This window comes from Heterocephalus glaber, unplaced genomic scaffold (genome assembly GCF_053883595.1).
Source record: "Heterocephalus glaber isolate CG9 unplaced genomic scaffold, H.glaber_assembly_v1.0 deba00001733, whole genome shotgun sequence".
NCBI classification, from domain to species: domain Eukaryota; kingdom Metazoa; phylum Chordata; class Mammalia; order Rodentia; family Bathyergidae; genus Heterocephalus; species Heterocephalus glaber.
The window spans coordinates 16,272,760-16,283,577 of NW_028258444.1; the positions used below are offsets into that span (position 1 = coordinate 16,272,760).

The 10,818-nt window shown below is 37.9% G+C and overlaps 1 pseudogene; it reads left to right on the top strand.

The window, feature by feature from the left end:
* The first annotated feature begins 7,486 nt into the window (after positions 1-7,486).
* Positions 7,487-8,633, top strand: LOC101720156 (nuclear receptor subfamily 1 group D member 2 pseudogene; annotated as a pseudogene).
* The last annotated feature ends 2,185 nt before the right edge of the window (positions 8,634-10,818 follow it).

Sequence of the window (10,818 nt, forward strand, 5' to 3'; positions counted from 1 at the left end):
AGTGTAAACAAGGGTTAAAATGATTAAAATGAATAATTGATAATTTGAAATAGGAAAAAAGGTCCAAAGATGAAGGGGTGAAAGAAGGGGAAGGGGAAAGGAAGGGAGTGAAAGGAAAAACTATGAGAAAAGAAAAAAAATGGAAATGAAATCTATGTAAATAGGGAAGGGTGGAGGGGGTGAAGGGCGCACAAGTAATGGGGAAAAAATAAGCACCAAGATACATCATGTACAGGTACAAACACCCAATGATAAATGTAAATGAATTGTATACCTAAAATGTACCAATAAAAGAACTTAAGAAAATAAAATCATAATGCTCCCCTCAATATTGGGGTTTTTTTTGCTGGAATGCATAAAAAAATCAGCCTTCTTATTGCAAATCTTACTGAAACGATATGAAATTGGTGTCTGATATTTCAAGTAGTTCGGTTACCTGAGGAACTTTAAAATAGAAAAATAGCATATCATTTGGCACCTTGAATACAGCTGGTTTTTCATAGATTTATATTGTTGAGAGATAATTTTCTAAGTCTTTCAGCATTTCAGAACATCTTGCAGAAGCACTGATAGCCCTTTTTTAAGGACTGTGTTTGCAAGAATGCTTGCAAAGAAAACAACCTTGACAAATACAGATGCTATTTCCCTCTGGAGCAAAAGACAGGTATGTCTGCTGTCCTGTACAAAAAACATAATATCTCTTTTTGGAGCAAAGAACATGTATGTGCACTGCCCATTATAAAAGATTCAAGTCAAATTTACTCTCTTTTCACCCAACACATTGGATGTACAAGTATCATCTGTCCTTTTTCTTATTGCTCTACAGATGTCAGGGCTTGGTGAATTGGAAAGAAAGAAAGAAAGAGAGAAAGAAAGAAAGAAAGAAAGAAAGAAAGAAAGAAAGAAAGAAAGAAAGAAAGAAAGAAAGAAAGAAAGAAAGAAAGAAAGAAAGAAAGGGCTCTTCTGAGTGCTAATATTGCTGTGAAAAAAAATATCTTTTTTGCATGGCCTAGGAGTCTTGTGTCTTTTATTGGCATCCCTAAAATCATATTAGGTTAACTATTAGCTTGTAGTCAGAATGAAACCACAGACCCTTTGCAGTTCTTGATGCATATCTGAATTTTTTATCTGATCACTAATAGAAGGAACTAAGAAAAGACATAGTCTTAAAGTGAGAAGTGACCTTGGGAAGCTCTTTTATCCATTTTGCTCAGCTCACACTGAGAGAAATGTCTCAATTATTTCTATCTCTCTAATACAGAAGGCCCTGGAGGAGGGCAAGGAATGAAAAAGCTTATTGCAAAGGAAAGAAAGCCTTATGATACAGAGCTCTACACTTGAAACTGGGAATTTTAGGCCTTTAGATTCAAATTCTGGCTCTACCAGTGGAGCCTTGGATGAGTCACCTAGTCACATAGAGTTGAATGATGTAACTTTTAAGATCTCTTTCAAATTCTAAAGTCTTTTATGATTTGCAGCTTGTTTTCAATATTCTTGGGGGACTGGTTTCAGGACAATTCTTGGACCTTGAGAGCTTGTTTGGAGGTTCTAGCAAGGGAATGCAGCTACTCGTATACCCTGTACCAAGAAAATGGTCCTCCTCTATTGGGGGTGGTCATACTCTTCGACCCAGTGCACAGCTTGGGGAGGGACGCACATGGAGCAGTGAGGAAGGAGACACCCACCTAGCCAGCCAGATCAGCTGAGTCAACCCCGGCAATCAATGGAATGACAGATGTTGCACCCAGATAGCCTCACATCCAGGACACTTCTTGGATACCAAAATTTAAGGCTGCTCAAGTCCCTCTCATAAAATGGTGTAACATTTGTATATAACCTATCCCCACCCTACCCCGGTGTGCTTTAGTTACCTCTAGGTTGCTTCTAATATCCATTATAATTGTAAATGCTATGTAAGCAGCTATCATTATACTGTATTATTTAAGGAACAATGACAAGAAAAAAGTCTGTACTTGTTCAGTAGATACTATTTTTTTCCTAAATATTTTTGAATCTGTGGATATAGAATTCAACCATATGGAGCTCTACTATATTCTGAAAGCTGTCTTGATTCCCTTGGGAGGAATTTTGACTAATTCAGCTTTGTGCAAAGTTATGTTTCACTTAGTTGCAGTCATGATACCTAAGTTGTTAGAGTGCCTACACTGTATATCAGATCCTGCTACTTACACAATGCTAATCATGAGGAACCCTGGAAGTGACTGAAATATAATCTATGCAATCAGTATGAAGCCATGCATACAATTAGGTACCCAAATCATCTAGCTATAATTACGAGATTCAGAAGAATGTCTTCATTTCTGAGAAAAGTTCAGTTCCAGAATATACATTCTGAAGCCAAAACTCAGGGCTTCCTAACTAGGATTGGAAATTTCATACTAGACAGCCAACCTTAGGCAAATCATCTAACATCTCTGTGCTTCAGTTTCTCATCTATAAAATAGAGATAGGTATCACACTCACCTCACATATAAAGTATCAAGAACAGGGCTTGGTACAAAGTAATTGCTGGGTCAGTGTGAGTTACTTCCTGAGGTCATGTCACAGGAGATAATTTGTTCTAAACTTTAAGGGAAACAAAGGCACAAGTCCACAATTCTACTATGCTAGACCATTGATCCATCCATTGCTTCTCAAATGATACTTCACCTAAGGAGATGAAGAGACAGTTCCTGCAAGCCTATCTGTAGCTGAGAGGTGGGATGGGTGGAGACCTTAATGCTACCCAAGTTCAATATCTTCCCTCCTTTTCAGACATTTTATTGTGGTTTTTTTTTGTTTTTTGTTTTGGAACTGGGGATCAAACTCTGGTCCTTGCGCTTGTGCAGCAGGCAGGGAAACCACTGAGCTAAATCCCCGGCCCTTTTTCAGTCATTTTAAATGAGTAAAGGCCATGTTAACCTGGGGAATCCTACAGAGTTCTGAGATTGAAGCTTCTTTCATGAGCTCTGGGTGAATAGAGATTAGGCAAGGGCCTGTCCTGCCCTACCTAAACTGTAACCACAGACAAGTTTTTCAGGGCAGTGAAGTGAGGCTGCTTGCTGTGTCTGTGGTTCTGTTTGCCATTAGGATTTAAGGTCACTCAGCGTAAGGGGCCTCCTCCTATACACCCCACACCATGACCGACATGTGATAGCTCGCATAGCAGTTTGCAAAACCCTTTCAAGTTTCTCATTTGAGTCTCCCAACAACACTGTGAGGACATAAGGAAGAACCCATGACCTGAATTCAGAATCTAATTGTTTGGTAACTTCCCACAAATTTTCTAAGTTCTTTCCATGTGGCAGGCATTGCACTAGGGGATGGGGATTTGGTAGTAACCAAGATTTCTTTGCTGAATGATCTGGGGCTGGCAACCAATCACTGGAAGGGAGCTCAGGGACTGGGGAAGCAACAAATTAGCAGCTAGAGGTAAAAACTCTTCGTAACTTATAAAGCACTAATATAATAATGGCTTTTATGATGAGTTATGAATGTATAGGATCAAATGCTTTACATTCTGTTACTTCACATAATCCTCACAGAAGTGAATACCATAATCTGCACTTCTCAAGAAAAAGGGCCTGAGAACTTTACACAAAGGCCATTAGTGGTGTGTGGCGTTACTGATGGACTCCACATCCTAGACTTTCCATCGTAACATTGACTTTTTAGGGGGCCTTATCAGTGAATCAATATCCACAAAAGGGGGATGATCTGAAGGGATAAGTGATTCCCCATGACTACTAATGCAATGTTCAAACCAAACCAATTCATTCAAAAACCTGGGTCTGGTATTCTCAGCTTTCTCTAACTTTCTTCTGGCTTAATAGCTTTGATTGAAGGAGGACTGTGAGTCAATAGACATGGATAGGACTGGGGATTTTTGTAACATTCAGATTATGATCATTTTCTCTGAGACTTTCATATCAGTGGTCTGAGAGGATAAAGATGCATAACTCAGTGAATAATTAACCTGTAACACTCATAGGGCAGATCAATAAAGTTAGTGTGACAATTTGTAAGGTTGTACGTGTGTTTCTGTAATCAATTATCGAACACAGATTTGGAAGCCAGAAAAGTGTTTAACACTTCCTAGAACCTGGGATTTTTCAGAAATAAGGAATCAGGTGAACTGATATTTAACATCAATTCATATAAATTCAAAGAAATCAAAACCATAGAACACAACATTTAGACTGATGGTAATGATGGTGGTATATCTAAAAATACATGCTAAACAATAATGGCTATACTCAAATAAATAATTTTGAATCTCACAGGAGAATTGGCTCTAAAATCAGCTCATTACATAAAAATAACATATAATAAAAACTTATCTGTAAAATATTTTTCATCACGCATAGTGGATACTGATCAGACAGTTAAAAAAAATAATGTATTTCATTTCTTTTCAATGGCTCTGAAACATTTAAAACTAGTCTGTGTTCTTCCTGTGGTCTGTAGAACTGCTATGGATGGCTTTCTAACTTGAATAGACCCACTTCACAAGTCACAGAATTGGAAAAGCTCAAGAATGTCAACACAAAAGTATAAAATTAATTTAACAGCTTTAAATGTATCCATGAAGTGGCTTGACCAAATCCTTAAATATTTTCATTACTAAATAAAAAGAAGAAAAAGTCAATGTAAGAAACTCAGAAACAATGTTTTTAAAAACTTATGAAAAGGGGAACAAGAAAATTATAAGGCTAAAGAGATATGTGAATGAATTGAAGACAAATTTGGTTGAATTAATAAATCCAAGAGTGAGTTTTTAAAATAAAAATAAAATGGAAAAATGTGTAGAGCTTATGTATCAACTGAAATGCACACTCTATAAAGGCAAAATGCTGGCTTGTAAACAGACACACAATAAAGGTTTAAAAGAAGGATTAAATTAAGAAAACAGGCAATTGAAAAGCAATTTGCGTTTTTGGATAATATTGACATTTGTTTATTCTTAGCACAAATAGAAAAGAGGCTAAAGCAGGTCACATCACTTGTGCACAAATTCTAGGGACCGGAGTTCAGTCACTTATCTTTCCCTGGTGCAGTGAGGACTGAAAAAGGCCACCTTTCTGTTCCCAGAAGAAAATGAAATAATTTAGTTTCCTCTACAATAGGCAATGTCTGGATATTATCTTCTCTCCCTGTCACATCTAAACACATACTGTCTTTACCTCTCTTAGGCCTTCCCCACTTAATGCCGTGTGCATCTTTTCATGGTTTATCTTTCCTTTCCAGGTGGTAAGGTTCAAGAGAAGAGAGATCATATCATGTCCTAAACAATCCCAGCGTGGGGCTCTTTGTGCTCAAAAATTCCTCACTCCTACAGAGTGCATTTCAATTTACAGAATGTCTTCACAGATTTATCTCATTGTTGACTGTTCAAGTGGAGCACCAATATTTCTAACTTTATGATATACGAATGTTTAGATAAGCTGTAGAATGTTGAGCAAGCAAATGTTTCCATTCCATCCAGTTCAACCAGGCCCACATATGCATACCTTTTGCTTTCTTTCCTAAAATAACCTCTACTGGGCCTTGTCTTCTTTCTTTCCTTCTTTCTTCTTTCCTTCTTTCCTTCCTTTCTTTGTTTCTTTCTTTCTTTCTTCTGCTGGTCCTTAAAATTTTTTTGTGTCCATATTCCTCAATGAGATGGTATTATCCTTTTCGTGCTACCTTTCCTACATTTTGTATCAGGGTGATCTTAGTTAAAAGCGAATCACTTCAACACAGCAGAGCTGTTCACGGAAGGAGCCCCAATCTCTGTATCTCTGCTCAGAGGACAGCTGCAACTTGAGTTTGATTGTGACATACGTGAAGAACAGATTTCCACTGTGGTAAGCCATTGAAACACTGGAGTTCTTGTTACAGCAGCAAGATTTTCATGACTCATGGTATCCTTCTTAGCGCAGGTCCTTCCACCATCCAGGGTGACTTCTATGTCCATATGGATGACCTTTCAAAGCCTTAGCTTCATGGTTCTTCCTAACTTCATTAACCTTTGTGAGTTTGCTTCCTTTGTTGCCATTTAACCACAGTCCTTGAGCTTGTCATCCCCTAGAATTTCTCAGCTACACCTGTTCTTCAATTTCAAGTTCCCTCATCCATTCTTTTTTATGCCTTTCAGACCTTCACTTCCTTACCTATCCGGTTTATTCTCAGTGGCCCATGGACTCAGTTATTTTGGGGATAACCAGTACCCTGAACTCCTTGGACCACTTGTCCTTCCATTACACTACTCTGGAGAAACTCTAACTTTGGGTCAACTTAACTTTGGGACCTGCTCCTCTGTTCCTAAACATATGCTGGGCACTGCTGGCGGAAAACAAATAAACAAAAAACCACAAATGTATGGATACAGGCGGGCGGCCCTGGCCCCTCCCAGACGGCACCATGGAGGTGAATGCAGGAGGTGTGATTGCCTATATCAGCTCTTCCAGCTCAGCCTCTAGCCCTGCCTCTTGCCATAGTGAGGGTTCTGAAAACAGTTTCCAGTCCTCCTCCTCTTCTGTTCCATCTTCTCCAAATAGCTCTAATTCTGATGTCAATGGTAATCACAAGAATGGTGATCTCTCCAATATAGAAGGCATCCTGAAGAATGATTGAGTAGATTGTTCTATGAAGACAAGCAAGTCAAGTGCTCCTGGGATGACAAAGAGTCATAGTGGTGTGACAAAATTCATTGGCATGGTCCTACTGTGTAAAGTCTGTGGGGATGTGCCGTCAGGATTCCACTATGGAGTTCATGCTTGTGAAGGCTGTAAGGGTTTCTTTCGGAGAAGTATTCAGCAAAACATCCAGTACAAGAAGTGCCTGAAGAATGAAAACTGTTCCATAATGAGGATGAATCGGAACAGGTGTCAGTGTTGTGCCCAGATCACGAAGTCCCCAAAGACCACCAAGGAGCTGATTCCGATGTAAACACACGAGGGTCGTTTATTCAAGCTCGAGCAGGGGCACTCAACCATCACCGATGCAGCAGGTCAGGATTGAGAGCCCCGAATTTCAAATCAGCAGGGTTTTTATTGTGGCTACCGCAAGGTTTGGGGATGTTCCATTTAGCAGTTACATGATTGGTTGATATTTAGCAAGCATGGGGGGTTGAGGGGTGGCTACATGTAGAGTTTATAGGAAAAAGGAACAATCAGCACATTGACAGAGTGTTCTATAGATAATGGGCTCGGGAGCATCTGTTTTCTGGGCAGACAGAGGATTGAGTTAGGAGCTGTGTCTCTTTTATCTGTTGTCCCACAGCAAGGACATTTTATCATTAGTTTATGGGCACAAAGGAGACTAGGGGAATAGTTGACTTCAGTGAAGTGGAATTTATGTCAAGGCCACTTTACTGTCTTATATTTAAGATGGAGTCAAACTTTAAAATGGAGTTAGTTAGGTCTCACATCAGCAGTGTCGATTCAAAAAGTGTCTATCTGTGGGGATGTCAAGAGATGCTGTTTGATTTGGTTGTATTCGTAAGCGTGAGAAACAGAGGATGCTAATTGAAATGCAAAGTGCGATGAAGGCCATGATGAACAGCCAGTTTAGTAGTCACTTGCAGAATGATACATTAATTGAACATCATGAACAGACAGCCTTACCTGCCCAAGAACAGCTTTGACCCAAGCCCCAGCTGGAGCAAGAAAACATCAAAAGCTTGCCTTCTTCCTCTTCTGATTTTGCAAAGGAAGAAGTGATTGGCATGGTGACCAGAGTGCACAAGGATACTTTTATGTATAATCAAAAGCAGTGAGAAAACTCAGCTGAGAGCATGCAGCCCCAGAGGGGAGAACGGATTCCCAAGAACATGGACCAATAAAATTTAAATCATGACCATTGTGGCAATGGGCTGAACAGCCATTTTCCTTGTGAAAGCCAGCAACATCTCAGTGTCAATGGACAGTACAAAGGGAGGAACATAATGCATTACCCCAATGGGCATGCCATTTGTATGGCAAATGGACATTGTATGAACTTCTCCAATGCTTATACTCAAACAGTTTGTCCAATGAGTAAGTCTCCATATGTGGATCCACATAAATCGGGGCATGAAATCTGGGAAGAATTTTCGATGAGTTTCACACCAGCAGTGAAAGAAGTGGTGGAATTTGCAAAGCTTATTCCTGGGTTCAGGGATCTCTCTCAGCATGACCAGGTCAACCTTTTAAAGGCTGGAACTTTTGAGGTTTTGATGGTACGGTTTGCATCATTGTTTGATACGAAGGAGCGTATGGTCACCTTTTTAAGTGGAAAGAAGTATAGTGTGGATGACTTACACTCAATGGGAGCAGGGGATCTGCTAAACTGTTTGAATTTAGTGAGAAGCTAAATGCCCTCCAGCTGAGTGATGAAGAGATGAGTTTGTTTACAGCAGTTGTCCTGGTATCTGCAGACCAATCTGGGATAGAAAATGTCAACTCTGTGGAGGCTTTGCAGGAAACCCTCATCCGTGCACTAAGGACCTTAATAATGAAAAACCATCCAAACGAGGCCTCTATTTTTACAAAACTACTTCTAAAATTGCCAGATTTTCGATCTTTAAATAACATGCACTCTGAGGAGCTCTTGGCCTTTAAAGTTCACCCTTAAGGCCTTTGTTTATTTGAACATGAACTGATACTAACTGTATATTTTGTGCATTTAGCTTATTTATGTGTGTGTATCATACATGGAGAAAGAAAAGACCTTTAAGACAGTACAAGATTGTAGGCTATCTCTGTAATCAACCAATAGCTGTTTGGATTGAGAACTCTACAGCCGTGATTAGATATGGACTGCATCTTCCCAATAGACCAATCAGCTGTGTCACACTTAAACTGGAGAAGTTACACTGAATTATAATCACACTGAATGTTAGACTTTTTCATCTGCCAAAACCAAAAACACAATCCCAAATATAAGACTTTGAAATTAATCCTTTGTGGTGGAAGTACTGTTGAATGTTGGAAGTTTTGGTGTCACCAAAAGACTGGTAATTGGAGATTTGGGGAGCTAGGAGTTCTCCTTTTTTGTATTTTACTCTGCCACTGTTAAACTTAATGATCCTGGGCAATTTACTTGGTTGTGGAAAATGAGAATTTATAGTGTCCCTAATGCCCTGCCTCATGGAGATGCTAAAAATGTCTATAAAAGCATATTTACCTCTTGGGAGATAGGCACTATGTAAATAAGGTAAAAAAATTTATTATAATTATTCATCATAATGAATAATAACTTGTTATTTCTGAGCATTTCTGGGAAACCATTTCACAGTCCACATCAATCTATTCAGGGTTTCTTGCATATGTGTGGGGTATCCTGATGATACACACATATTCAGAGTTTATGGATGCATCAAATACATAGTATGTGTACATTGTATGTGAATAGTTATACATGAATATATTTCTTCACAATATTTTAAACTGTGAAGAACTTTATCATACAATAAACTTAAAACAAGAGGTGTCAAAAGACCCAAATTAGGTGCATTTTACCTGTTGATGATGACATAACCATTGCTTTAAAAATATTAGATGGTAGAATATTAAATTTATCCTCTATTTTTGTTTATTTAAGCAACACTTAAGTCCAACTTTCAAAAAATATGTATTTTAGAGTTCATCTTTGGTAAAATTTTTGGTTCAAGGTACTAGTTTTTTAAAAGTTCATTCAGATTCTTACCTTGTGCTAATAAAGGTTGCAATGCTGCCCCTTCTATACATGCTGCAGCTCGAAGATAAAGAATTTTGATCCTATCTGAAGAATTAATGTTTAAGCAAACTGTTGGCATGTGTAGGCATGTACCTGAGTCCACTTGTTTTTTTTTTCCCCCAAGTAACTCTACAGGGATTTTGTCAAGTTAGATTTAATCTGTAGTTTGAAAAATCATTTAGTGTGTTAACAACAGACTTAGAAATGGTATAGTCAAAGACTTTTTCATCCATGCTTCTAATAGTGGACTTTATTAAATAGATAAGATCAGCTTCTGTTTGGGAGAAATAGTCAAAGTTGAGGATTTTATGTATGTTTTCTGTTTGCCTGGAAAATAACAATTAATTGGATTTGTTGGTAAAGATTGCCTTCTATATAATGTTCAGATGATACAAAATTGCAAAAATTTTAAGAACTTGCTTTACTCCACTAAGCCTGTTACTTTCATTATGTGAACAGAATGCTTTATTTTGTTTTTTTGGTTTTTTTGGATTGAACTCAGGACCTTGCACTTATGAGGCAGGCACCGGAATCACTGAGCTAAATCCCCAGCCCTCCTTATTCTTTAATCTTGATTAATTTGTTGCTACTGAGATCTGAATTTCTGTGGCACTGGTTAAGTGAGTTAAAAAAAACCCCTCTGGTTGTAAAAGAGGAAAGGAGATAGTGATGTAATATGATATAAACCATAATTGTGATTTACCTTAGGTATGACTTTTATGGGATATACAGTTATAATTTTGTGAATTCTTTACATGATAGCATTATCTTTTAATATTTTGTTTCCTAAGATAAATGCGTAGTTTTCTTTTATGGGGGTAGAAATAGCTTTTTGAAAAAATATCAAAAACCTCAAAGATCATGTTGATTCTTAATTTTTGCCTTTTGCATAAGCCTCTTTTATAACATGTATCTTTTAAAATGATTAAGTTTAGGAATATGTAATCAGAACTATGTTAGTATTGCTTATAAAATTTTAGTTACGTTCAAGATATACATGTATATGTCCATATATAAGGTATAGAGGTTCACATTTTGTCTTATAAAATTTTATTTGAATAAATTCTACCTGTAGTAATGGGAAACAAAATTAATAGTTCATATTGCCACTCAGCATTT